Source organism: Chrysemys picta, chromosome 8 (genome assembly GCF_011386835.1).
Source record: "Chrysemys picta bellii isolate R12L10 chromosome 8, ASM1138683v2, whole genome shotgun sequence".
NCBI classification, from domain to species: Eukaryota; Metazoa; Chordata; order Testudines; family Emydidae; genus Chrysemys; species Chrysemys picta.
In genome coordinates, this window is record NC_088798.1 from 100,705,195 (window position 1) to 100,718,709 (window position 13,515).

Sequence of the window (13,515 nt, forward strand, 5' to 3'; positions counted from 1 at the left end):
TAGAATCCCCAGTCTGCAGTTGTGGGGGAGTGAAAGGGGACATTTTATTGATCAGCCTAGATTCAAAGTCTATAACTTCCTTCTTCAAGTTCAGCAGACAGACGCTCCTTTCTGCACTGATTGTGGATGTGAAGTGACAAAGACAGCCATGGGCATTCAGAGTAAACAGTACCTCAACTTCGAGAAACTCTCCACCTCGCCCTTTACTGATGGCTTCACAGATAAGGCTCTGACACTATGCAAACCTGACCCTGTCAGAATAGTTCAGAAAACAAAGTAGCTCAGAACATGGCAATCCCCTTATAGTGAGGAGGCCCTAGTGGCTTTTGAATATTTCTAACACACACCTCAGAAAGTTCAGCTAATGTACTCTTCCAGAACATTCTACTGCTAGTGTTAGGGAAAAGCATCTTTGAGGCTTTTTTTACCTATTGAGATTTGTATTTTTAAATCAGCCACTGTTGAGGAGGTTCTGAGCACTGAAACAGAAGGGATGGTCAAATATAGGTCACCCCTATCCTTTTCTTTAACATGGAGATATGGCCTGAGGGGATGGTATTTATGCTTCATTCTGGTCGAGGTGGAGGACTTGGCAGGCTTCTCCATATCATTCAAAATTAGGACCAACCCTCAGACATCTGGCGAATTGGGCAAAGTTTGGACACCTCTGGCAGAGGGCTGCTGAATGAAAACATTCAGGGCTCATTTACACCAGTTGAGAATATGGCTTTGAATGTTTTTAGAATGTTTAGTAGAACTGTCATATATTTTAGTGCTGTTTTAATTCTAGCTGAGCAAACAGTCGAAAAATATTTCCCCTGAAATATTGATTTTGAAAATCAGTTATGGCTGTGTTCACAGATCACTAATTCTGAATAACTAATAAATTTGAGGATGCCATAATCAGGTCTGTTCATGGACAATTTGAGAATAATGGTGGGAAAAGGCAAAATTCATCATATAAAATCATTGGTTGTGAATATTCACCCATTTCTAGTTTCAAGATAATCCCAGCATACTCCGGCTTCATCCAGGGAACCTAGGACAGGAGTTACGCAATCTCCTTAGGGTCATTCCTCTCCTACTGTCATTTTATAGATTCCTAGATTTTAAAGCCATAAGGAAACTATAATAATGATCTAGTCTGACCCCTGGTATAATACAGAACATGAACTTTCAGTCAGCAATTCCTGTCTCTAGCACAACACCTTGTGTTAAAACATATTTAGAAAGAGATCCAGTCTTCTTTTAAAGACATCAAGTGATGAAGGAATGTACCACACCCCTTGGCAATCTCTTCTAATGGTTGATTACCTTCATTTTATTACAGAGATATTTTATTAATATTTATATTGCTGTTGGGGCCATCACCTATCCGATCATTTAACATTCCCTGCCCCAATTGACCTCTTGTTTCTTTATGGCTTCACTTTGCTGTAATGTTCTGTCGGGCTCACATTTCATATCATAAAATACAAGTCTGTAGACAGAACTCAGTGACATTTTACTTCTTTATCTCTTAGATCTCTTTAATATTCCCTTCCTGTGACTTATTACAATAAGCCTAAACTGTATTAAACCTATTCCGCATATTGCTCATGTTAGAAATATATATACCGGAATAAAAAGGGTCTCTCTCTGTCTCTCTGTGTGTAGATAGATAGATATCACAATAATAAATTTGGTCCAAATGCTATGGGAGAAAAATGATTATAGATTCAGTCTTCAGAAATATAATAGCAAGCCTTGATTCGTGGGAGCCTGGATTCACTTTTCCATAAGTGCCAGGTGTTTAAATTAAGATAGGCTTAAGGACTACTTGCATATGTTGGGCCTCATTTGCCTCTCAGTTGGGTTATAGCAGTGTGAGAGAGGAAAATCAGGCCTCTAAGGTGCTCAGAAAATGTTTGAAGTTTTTTTTAATCACAAACTGACCTGCATTCAGACACTGCATGCCAATTCCTCTCATTTTTCCCTTGTCCTCCCCATCAGGTACCTTGCCCACCACACATGACCTGCTTCACTAATTGTGTTTAGCAACATAGGACCAAACTTCTTATCCTCAGAACTTGCTCAGGAGAAAGTGTCAATGTGATACTTCCCAGGAAATGACAACAGAATTCTTGTTCAAACCTTGCATAAGCTAATAGTTTTACATATCTTGGGAAAAGGGGCAATAGCTCATTAATAACTGAGTAGCAGGGATGGAAAGATGAACTATGTATATATAGGCCTCATTTCATAAAGCAATGACATTACAACGATCGGTAATAAAGATCTGAGTTCTGTCTGCAGAATTAGACGTAATACTCTGAAATCCAATGCAATGTCTGGTCTGGTTGTAGACTTATGAGACTTTGTTTTCTTATCTTTTATATGCAAGTTTTTCCATTATTTTGCCTTTGTTTTCTTTTCCCTTGTAGAGTAAGCAGTGATCATCTTTCCTGGACGCTGCCTTCATGGTAGGACAGCTAATATTAGGATTTAAGGTTGAGAGTTTTGTTTGACATTGCTCTAAAGCCTTTATGGCTATTTTAGTCTGAAACTGATGTTATGCCCCTGCAAACATTGCTCATAAACAATCCAGTCACTTCAGTTCACCGTAACTGACATGTGGCAGAAGAAAGACTCCTGCAGTCTATAAAAGTATGACAAGGATGGCAATAATTACAGTATAGCTAAAGCAAATATCAATGACAATCCAGTAAGTACAAAGCGATCCCAGGAGGATAAAGGAAGGCAAGGAAAAGAAATTAAAGGGTTCCTCAAAGCTGAAATGAAACTCAAAAGATTCTGAAAATGTGTATGGGCAGCTTTAGCGCCGGGATATAAATAGCTTTGCCATCCAGTTTTGAGTAAATCCGGCAGAAGATCCAGTTATAATTTCTTGTTAATGCAAAACATGTATGTGCATGCGAAGTGCCAAAGAAAATATTTGCATGACTTATTTTGAAAATAACACTTTCGCCTAAAATACTACAGAAACAAAGACTGACATGATTTACTACCAGAAGTTTACAAGGAAATAGATAAATGGTTCCACATGTATGGTGTATATTTAAATATGCTTAAAAGTGCCTATCCAAGGCTCTAGATTCTTGCACATATATTAGAAGCATGCAAACAAAAGGGCAAATAGCTCTAATTGAAGACTTAACCATTCTCCTGAAAGCCAATCTGCCCCAATCTCTCAGAATATAAATTGCCCCTTTAACCTACCAAAAACAGTAGGTTCCCCTATCAATCAATCCAGACTTTTTACCTTACACCTTTCCGCAAAACCTGGGAATGTAGACAAGCTTTGCAGATAATTAAGGTAAGGATATCATGGACCAAGGTAACAGAGTGAGTTCCAGAGTCACATACCTCTCCAAGAACTCCTTGCCCCCAAACACTTCCATTTTAACCAGCAGGCTGTTAACCCAAGCATTCCCACTGGCCATCATTGTGGTGGTATCATGCTGGGAGAGATGCTGTCTCTCAGCTAGGTATGTAGGTCCCAAACCAGTCTTGTCTGGAGCCACAGTCTACATGAGCTTAGTTTCCTAGATGCTCTTGACATGTTTGTATAACAGGACCTGGCCCAACAGGACCCTGACCTGGCTGGCCTCTACATACTACTGCAATATAAACGTTTAATAATAATAATTAATAGCAGCTCTATGTAGAGCATACTGCATGAATCTGATCTCGAGGTGACAAAAAATGTGTAGCCCAGTCTATCCCCAAAACAAAAGTTTTGAGCCTTCTAAACAAACACAGTTAGAAAAAAGAAAAAAAAAAAACAAGCAAATGAACCATCCTGGCCATTTTGTTCTCTAAGCATCTCTTAGTAGCTGAGGATCTAACACCATCCCTAAATCCAATGGTTTAAAAAGTAGATGATCAAGCAAAACAACTCATACAGTTTCCTGTATCATACTCAGGCCTGAAACCAGATTGAACGGGGTCAAGAAAATCTGGGGACTCCAGTTATTACCAGAGTTGTCTACGACAACCTCCTCACCTGTTTTTTCCCCAAAAAGGGAGGCTTGAAAGATATCCATGATCAACAGGATTAGGATTATCCGTATCATTGATATTCACTTGAGCAAGAACCCAACAATTTCTTCCTTAATGTCAGCCAACACACTGTCCTCCCAAAGAGAGGGGTTGATAATTTCCACAAATAGCAGGCCTGGCATTTCCCCACTGTCCCCACTAACTAGGAAGGACATATGTCCAACTAGCGGGTTGTAGCCTAAATCCTCCCTGGGACCTCCAGAACTTCAGTGAGCAACAATGGATGAAGCTGAAGAAACGAAAGAACGCTCTGGATTCGTCACCTTCCCATACCATTCTACCATCCCAGAGGCAGACAGCTTGGTGTGGATCCATAAAAACATATCTGCAATTTTAACTCAATTTATTACCTAGTGGAGGCAACTCAGATTGACTGGGCTGGCTGTCATTCAGGACAGTTCTGTTGTTCAGGATTGGGTAGACACCGTGGGTTAGAAAAAGAAACCTTTCTTCACTTCTTATCCTCTGCATCCAACTTCAAAAAATCTTTATGTTGCAATTGGTCAGTCTATGCAATATGCTACTAGCATTCACACCATCTTCCTTATCATTTTCATGTGGTGAGTTTGAGTCTACTTATATCTTAAATGATTTTCTTGAGTACATTTTTGAAGTCTGTCTGTAATTGAAAGAGATTATGGACGTTTGAGTGGCTGAGTGGGGAAAAAAAGAATTTAAAGAAGCTTTTCTTTATCCAATTAATATAGTTTGAGTACTTTATGATGTCTTATTGTTAGCAAATGTTATGGAGCTGTTAAAAGTGCTGAATAGATACAGCAAATACTATGCAAGAATATTCTGGCTAATAATTAATTTATCCAGTATTCACAGCTGATTGAGAGAGTTTTTATTTAGAAAATGAATATTATTTGGGATAAGGAAGGAATTCCCCCAACAACATACTTGCAGGAAGCTTTAAGCCAGGTGTGACAGGTTGGGACTCACCACCTTGCGCCTCCTGCTGGTTGTCTCGGGGAATTAGCTCTGTCCAGTGGAGCACTCCCTCCTGGTGGTGTCCCGTCTGTCGTCTCGCCCTTGGTTGGCATCTAAGCCCGCGTCACTCTCCAGCTCGTGGCATCCTCTTCAGGACGACTGCCTTCCGGCAGTGCCCTTAGTCCATCCACACCCCCTTCCCGGGGGGGGGGGGGGGCGGGTTGTTGATCAGCAGTCTCTCTACACCCCAGCCACCATGTCTAACCATACACCTCAAAGTCTAATCCCTCCTGTCCGGGATCTGGCGTAGTTTATAATGGCCACTCCCCATGGCCGATGACTGGGTGTACTGCAAGGGGGGAAGGGGAGGGGGACCCAGGCCCGCCCTCTACTCTGGGTCCCAGCCCAGGGACCCTCTGGCGGCAGCATCGCTGTCCTCCTCCTCTCCCCTCGTCTGTCCACTTCCCTGGACTGCTTCCCCTACGGCCCCTTGCACCCGCTAGGCTCTTCCCTTCAGGGCCTGCAGCCTGGCAGGCTACGGGCTAGAGCTCCATTCTGCTCCCCGAGCCTGCCAGCACTGCACTGTCCAGGTGCTAGTCTCTCAGCTGTGGAGACAGACCTTCCCCTCTTGAAGGCCAGACTGGGACAGACCGACTGCTCCCTTCCTGGGCAGCCTTTATATAGGGCTGAGCCTGGCCCTGATTGGCTCCCAATAAGCCCTTCTCTTATTGGATGTTCGTCTATGCAGGCCCACTGGCCTGCTGCAGCCCACACTCTCACGGAGTGGGGCAGCCACCCCACTACACCAGGGTTTCTCAAACAGGGGTCGCCGCTTGTGTAGGGAAAGGCCCTGGCGGTCTGTGCCGATTTGTTTACCTGCCCCAGCCGCAGGTCTGGCTGATCGCGGTTCCCACTGCCCCAGATCACTGCTCCGGGCCAATGGGGGCTGCTGGAAGTGACGCGGGCCAAGGGACTTACTGGCCGCCGCTTCTAGCAGCCCCCATTGGCCCAGAGCAGCAATCCGCGGCCAGTGAGAGCCGCGATCGGCCGGACCAGCGGACAGGGCAGGTAAACAAACCGGCCCGGCCCGCCAGGGGCTTTTCCTACACAGGCGGCGACCCCTGTTTGAGAAACCCTGCTTTAAGCTATTTCACCTTCTTCTGATTCACTGAGTGGTGATCATTTTACAATCAAGTGGGCATATCCCATGCAAAGGCACATTAAGATTTATTGGGGCCCTGGGCACAAAGAACAATTGTGCCCCCCTGCTCCCAAATTAGCCGGGGCCTCTGGGCCCATGAGTTAATCCAAATTGATCCCATATGATCAATTTCCTAATAATGCAGATGGACAGATATTGTTAAATCTCAGCCCTTCTCATTAATCATCTTCCATATGATGCCTCTTAAGGTACAAAAGGACTTACCCCAATATATACTCCTTGTAATCGACCCCATTTAGTCTGCAACAAATCCCTGTGTTTGTCTGCTGCGACATAAATGCTTTGGTGATTGTTTAAAAATATTCCACAGTGCTTTTATGCTCCAGTACACACAGATTTTGTCTGATTTTGACCAATTGCTGCAAAAACATAGCAGTATGATGTTTTGCTGGTGATGGTTCCAAGTCTGTGTGATTGCAAATTCACGCCATGCACTGCTTAGTTGATAATCATTCCTACATATATAAAATGTCATCGCCAATAAAAGAAGCTGCAAAATTAAAAAAGGCAATTTGACATACGTTAGGTGTGCTGATCTGATAGCTTTCTAGCTGCTAATGACAGCACTGCTGTTCTTTCTGTATTGAAAGATTTTCCTGAAGGTAGAATAGGCTGTAGGCAGTGACATCTAGAGCACCATTAGTTCTGGGGACTTTTAATCTAAATATCTGCTGTTAAATGAGCTGTGCAATTTTTTTTTGTAAGCAGGCCCGAATCCTGGCACTTGGCAAACACTAAACAGGCAAGTCTGGGTTGTTTATAAATGTGGAACTTTATCCCTGTTCACTGAAAGGGTGAATGAAATTGGTGCCAGCTGTTCAGTGAACCGTGATCAAGTTTCAAGTCTACCTGGCCTCATTTCTAGTTCAGGGTGGAGACCTGGATACAGTGGATGGTTTTACATGGTTAATGACCCCAAACATGGGCAAATCTTGGTTACCAAAAAAAAAATTTCACTTTACATTTCTAGTTTGAACATGTGTAACAGATAATGCAGTGCCCAATTCAGATCAGAACTGTATTGTGCTAAACACTATACAAATGCATCTATCACCTCTGCCTGGAAGAGCTTACACACTAAAGCACCCATCCTGGGTCTTCTTGTGTGGAGCAGCTTGTAAGATTGGGGCTGTAGAAGACAAGTGCCATATGAAGAGTTGAGAGAATGGAGATGAAATTAATATCTACATTTGCCATTTCTTTTATTATAGAAATAAAGTTGATTCCAAGTTACCCCGTTTGCTCAAAGCAAAACTCCCTGCGACTCCAAACAACAATACCAGCTGTACACAAACCCCCCGGATACTGCAACTGCTCACTTCAACCACCTCTAATTATTAGCTACTGTATCAGTGAAAAATTCAGATTTATCTCGTTGTACAGAACTTGCTGTTTCCTCAGATAACACTAAAGAAATGTAGAAATGCACAAAGCTACCAAAGTATTACACACATTCTCTGACTTAGATTTGAAATCATTGGTCATACCTCCATAATATTTATTTACGATTACTAATGCGGAGTTTAGAAATAATTTTAAAGTATTATTTTCACCAATTTAGCATCTGCTCCTGTGACCTATATGAACTGGTGCAAAGTGTTACAGTTGAGTGAATAATACATATTAAATAATCTATTAAAGGAATATGTCCTCTTTTTCCAACTGCTGAATGTGGACTACTTGATATTTGAAACACCATGCGTGCTGGCTAGCTGTGATTGGTCACATAACTCACATGATATTGTGTCTGTTCCCTGATTGGCTTAACGTAACTGTTGTAATCAAGAGGCAGGCGTGAAGAAGTCACTGAGGCTTTGGATGTCTCAGAGAAAGGGAAAAGTCTAGAGTGATCCAGGGAATTTTAGAAAACTCTAAAACTTTTCCTTCCAGTATCTGCTAGACCTTGCCCAATTTGTTGGTTTTATGAAGAGCTTGTTCACATTCAATTTTCTCTCACCACACTAACACAAAGCAATTGCATGTTCATGTGCATTCCCAGCTGTGAAAGGAATCACAGCTGGCTTATTTAATTATCTTTGTTGCGGTGTTAGGGAAAGGGGTTTGGGGAACCCTGTCCCTCTGCTTGTAGTGCCTTATCCCCTATTAATATATCACTTGCAGTGAGAGTACTAGTGGGCATTAGCTTAAAGTTCCATTGGCTTTGGCCATGTTTGCCACTCTTACTATTTCATTTCTGCCAAAAGTTGTGTAGGCGAAACTCAACGCTTAACTGCTGACAGAAAGGAAAGAGAAAAGAGTTTCGGGTACAGCCAAAGCAAATTCATTTGTAACTACAAGCAAAATTTTGGTTTGTGGTATTGCCCAGTTTTAGTAGTGCTGTAGTCCATAGGCATTTCATTATCTGCCTATTTCCCTTTGTTTTACTGCCCGTTGTCTACCAGAAAAAAGAAAAATCTAGATTGTCAAAATAACATTGTCAGTAAAAAAAACACCCTGAAGAGAAGCATGCTACTTCTCAGATAGTACGCTATTGAGGGGCCAGTTAGTATTCATGGCACTAACTCCCATTAATGCAAAACCACTGATATTTTTAACGTACTCTATGTAATGGGGTTTTAAGTAAATTTAGTTTTCTATCATTAGTCATGAACGCAGAGTCTCTTCTGCGTCAGAGCTCTGGCTGTCACAGGAAGGCAGCAACAGCGTGTCACAAAGGTGGCTTCACCTCCGTCGATCTCAAGGCCAGTCCCAACCCTGCCAGTGCGTGGAATAGCTTCTGGACAGCTCTAAGATCTGCCACTGAGACAGGGTCCGTTGATGTCAAGTATCAGAGGGGTGGCCGTGTTAGTCTGGAGCTGTAAAAAGCGACAAAGAGTCCTGTGGCACCTTATAGACTAACAAACGTATTGGAGCATAAGCTTTCATGGGTGAATACCCACTTTGTCAGATGCACATGCACATGCATCTGACGAAGTGAGTATTCACCCATGAAAGCTTATGTTCCAATAGGTCTGTTAGTCCATAAGGTGCCACAGGACACAGAGTCCTTTGATGAATCTCATCCCAATGGAGGATTGCTGTGGCAGAGCAGAGGAGTGTGGATAGAGGTACAGAGCCCCAGTCAGGCTGAGATGCACCAGCAGGGAGTTCTGCTGCCAGGGTAAGTCTCTACTGACCATTTGGAGTTGAAATCTGACCCCTTTATGCCGCCTGAGTGGTGCAAAGGACCAGATCTCAGAAACCAACATGGCTCAGAGACTGTTGCTTGCCTTAGTTTAAATATCTGTCTGCAAAGTCCTTGTAATTCTCTATGTGTTTTTGTCTCAGAGAATAAATATTCATTTCTTAAGGTCAGTCTTGCAAAGATGTATTCCACAGAAAGCCAGGGACTGATCTCAGGTCCATCAGCCAAAGGAGTTACTCCAGATTTTCCATACACATACACACATCGATGTAACTGCGTGGTCACAGTTTGGCTGATGGTCATTAAGTGGAAGAGTCTCATTTGTGAAATCTCGGGTGTGGGGGGAGAACATGCTAGAAGTAATCACAGCGCTTCTCTGTGTAAATGTACATTAAACAGACCCATTGTACAAGCTGTGAGTTTTCAATAGGCCTTGAAGAATCATTTAGAGTGTTATTAAAAATGCTCTTCTTCACTGAGAATATTAATTGTGTTTGGTGCTGAAGTGGAATATTGAATGTGTAGAGGGAAGCAGAACATTTCTGACTATAATGGGATGTACTCACCTTTTATGCACATATGAATAATTCAAAGAATTAGGAAAAAGTCACTGCCTCTGGTAGGGTTGCCAACTTTCTACTCGCACAAAACCGAACACACTTGCCCCACGCCCTGCCCCGCCCCTCCTCCGAGGCCCCACGCCCGCTCGTTCCACCCCCTCCCCATCACTCGCTCTCCCCACCCTCTCTCATTCGCTTATTTTCCCTTGGCTGGCTCAGGGGGCTAGGGTATGGGAGGGGGTGAGGGCTCCAGCTGGGGGTGTGGGCTCGCGGGGGGGGGGTGCCAGAAATGAGGAGTTTAGAGTGCAAAAGTGGGCTCCAGGCTGAGGCAGTGGGTTGGGATGCGAGACGGGGTGAGGGCTCTGGCTGGGGGTGCAGGCTCTGGGGTGGGGCCAGGGATGAGAGGTTTGGGGTGCAGAAGGGGGCTCCAGGCTGGGACCAAGGGATTCGGGGGGAGTGAGGGCTCCAGCTGGGGGTGCGAGCTCTGGGGTGGGGCTGGGGATGAGGGGTTTGGGGTGCAAGAGGGTGCTCCAGGATCAAGGGGTTCAGAGGGCAGGAGGGGGATCAGAGCTGAGGCAGGGGGATGGGGCATGGGGGGAGGGCTCAGGGGTGTAGGCTCCACGCAGTGCTTACCTCAAGCAGCTCCCAGAAGCAGTGGAATGGCCCCCTTCTGGCTCCTAAACAAAGGCGTGGCCAGGGTGCTCCGCACGCTGCCCTGTCCGCAGGTTCCCAGCCAATGGGAGCTGCAGGGGCAGCTCTTGGAGTGGGGGCATCGTGCAGAGCCCCCTGGCTGCCCCTACACGTAGGAGCCAGAGGGGGGACATGCCGCTTCTTTCCGGGAGCTGCGCAGCGCGGAGGCTGGCAGGGAGCCTGCCAGCCCCACTGCACAGCGCCTCCAACTGGACAGTCAATAGCCCGGACAGCGGTGCTGACAGAGCCGCCAAGATCCCTTTTCAACCAGGTGTTCTGGTCAAAAACCGGACACCTGGTCACCCTAGCCTCTGCCCCACTCCTGTATATGGTGTCATCATTTAATTGCATCCATTTCCTGTAAGCTGCCCGTGGGGAGCTGTGCATTGTTTGAAAAGTAACAATTTTTTTCAAGTTAACGGGAAAGCATAGGAAAATCCTATTCAAATGATTGAAATCATAATGTCACTTATTTTACATGTTTATATTATCTAGTCTGGATGATTAATGTGTACATAACCATTCTGCCGTAAAATGATTTTGTAATCATGAGGTAATGTGACTGATGCCCCTTGGTGATATGTGCAATTCCCACACAATCTGCTCCTCTGACCTCCCTTCTCCATTGTTTCAAATAGTTCACCAGTCCAGCCTCAGCAGCAGAGGGGGCCTAGCTACCCTGAACTAGGAGTTAGCAGTGTAGTATGGTGCATTGCATGAGGGAAACATGACCATTTCATTCTTTTAGCAGTTGGGAGTCTTGGACTTAGGTTGTTACTCCATTTTGGCGTGTGTTGGTTTGTCGTGTGGCTTAGACGTTTGGAGAGCAATCGATACAAAGATCATTGTACCCTGCTCTGAAAGTTCCTGCTCAAACTCTCAACTTCAGCAACTATGCCTTTTCAATAGACATTTTATGGCAACTAAGACTAGCTACAAGATAGCCAACAGCTAGGACTCTGAAGGAGTAGGGAGGAGAATTAATCTGAGCATCATAAGTAAATCCTTTGATCTATGCCATTATAGGTACAGGTAGTTTCACGTGTCAGCCAGCGGACGTTTATATTTTTCCCCATGGACACTGTGGGGTCTCATCTCAGGAGCATAGGACAGTGGTTGAATGGGATCCAAATCTTCAACAAAAGGTCAATAACTAATAATATCACCCTCATCTGTAATTGACCTTTGCACTGTTAATAACTGGCTGGATGATTTAGCTTTTCCAGCTGGTTAGTTGGTTCAGCATGACCCAAGAGGAAGACAGGGCAGCTGCTCTTTTGCAACTGGTCTCAGACATAGGAGGTCACTAGTCCCAATGTTTAGTTTACTTGAGTATATGAGTCCTGGAAATTAGGCTGCTGTGCTGACTGCCCCATTATCAGCCTAGTCCCTAAGCCATGTGGGGTGAGTATGGAGCAAGTTGTGGCAAATTCCCCTTTCTCTGGCTAGCAAACCATATAACCCATATTGATTCACACGTCAAGTACTAAATAATTGGTTTGATGCTTAAATATATTGTTACTGAGACAGGAGCAATTACCAAACTACTTATTCTTTCCTGACATATGTTTAATACACAGGCTTTTAATAGCTGTAGAAATTATTGCCAACCCTAAGAGGTTGGAACATATGTACTGTGGGGAGAACAAATACGTATTTCCTCTTTCACTCCATATCTATCATCTAAAGGCTTGTGAATTTTCTAGCATTCTTCATTCTTTTGTTCGGACAGCGTATGTTCTCAGTCCGTATTTTCAACATGTGTTCAGTGTGTCTATGTAAATTAAGATGCTTCTATGCCAACTAAGTTCTTTTTCAGTTCTTTATATTACAATTATCCTTTTTTAATTTTTCTTTATGGCTACCACAAAACACATCATGGCTGGATTTACGGTGTTTATCTTTTGTTTTCTGTAACTAAACTGAAGTCCTGTCTAATACATTCTGCTGGCTGGTTTTGGTTACTGTGCAGGGCTTTGCTGCCCTCCAGTGTCAGAAACATCTTTACAGATCTTTAAATTGAGAATTTTAAATCCTATGGAGAAGAGATTTATACTTGTTAAATCAGAGTTGCCCAGATGTCTCTCACACACACACACACACACACACACACACACACACACACACACACACACACACACACACACACACACCGGACTCTCTCTCTATCCACAGGATAAGGAAAAAGTTAATCTCTTGCAACTTTGTATTGCTGGTGAACTCCACAACCAAGATATTTGTATTCTTTGATAAGAGACAGAAATGCCAGTCAATAGGGTGGATGTGTGTATTCAGTTTGGGTTTCAAATGTAATTAAGTACGTGGAAATTATGGGCAGCTCTCCGGCTCCTGGCAGTTGCCCAAAGTGGGCCCTGACTCCTGTGTTTCATCTCCCCACCATAAAACAGAACTTGCCAAACTATAAGGTGCAGATCCTCAGAGATATTTAGGTACCTAACTCCCACTGATTTCAGAGCAATTGATTTCAGTGACTTAGTGCCTTAGAGTTTGGGAGTTCTGTGCTGTCATGAGGAGCTTGAACGCACAAGTCAGGATCCACCTTGGGCAACTTGCCAGGACCTCAAGAGCAGCCCATAGTTTTCATATACTTAGGGGATTTCAGTGGGAGATAGGAGCCTAAATGCCTTTGAGGATCTGGGATTAAAGCTTTTTGGTACATAAAGGCAGCTGTAGTTGCCACAAGTGCAACTTGTGGGGGATGCAGCATCTGCAAGGATGGCTGCCTTGAAGTTCTCTTTGCCACCCTTTGCAAATTGCTAAGCTTCCCACAGACGAAGATGCAGTTTTAGTGCTGTTGTACTGAGGCTCTTGTACCTAAATTTTGTGCTTTTCCTGAATGTAAGATCCATGTCTCATTGCCATTTCTATCTCCAACAAGTCTC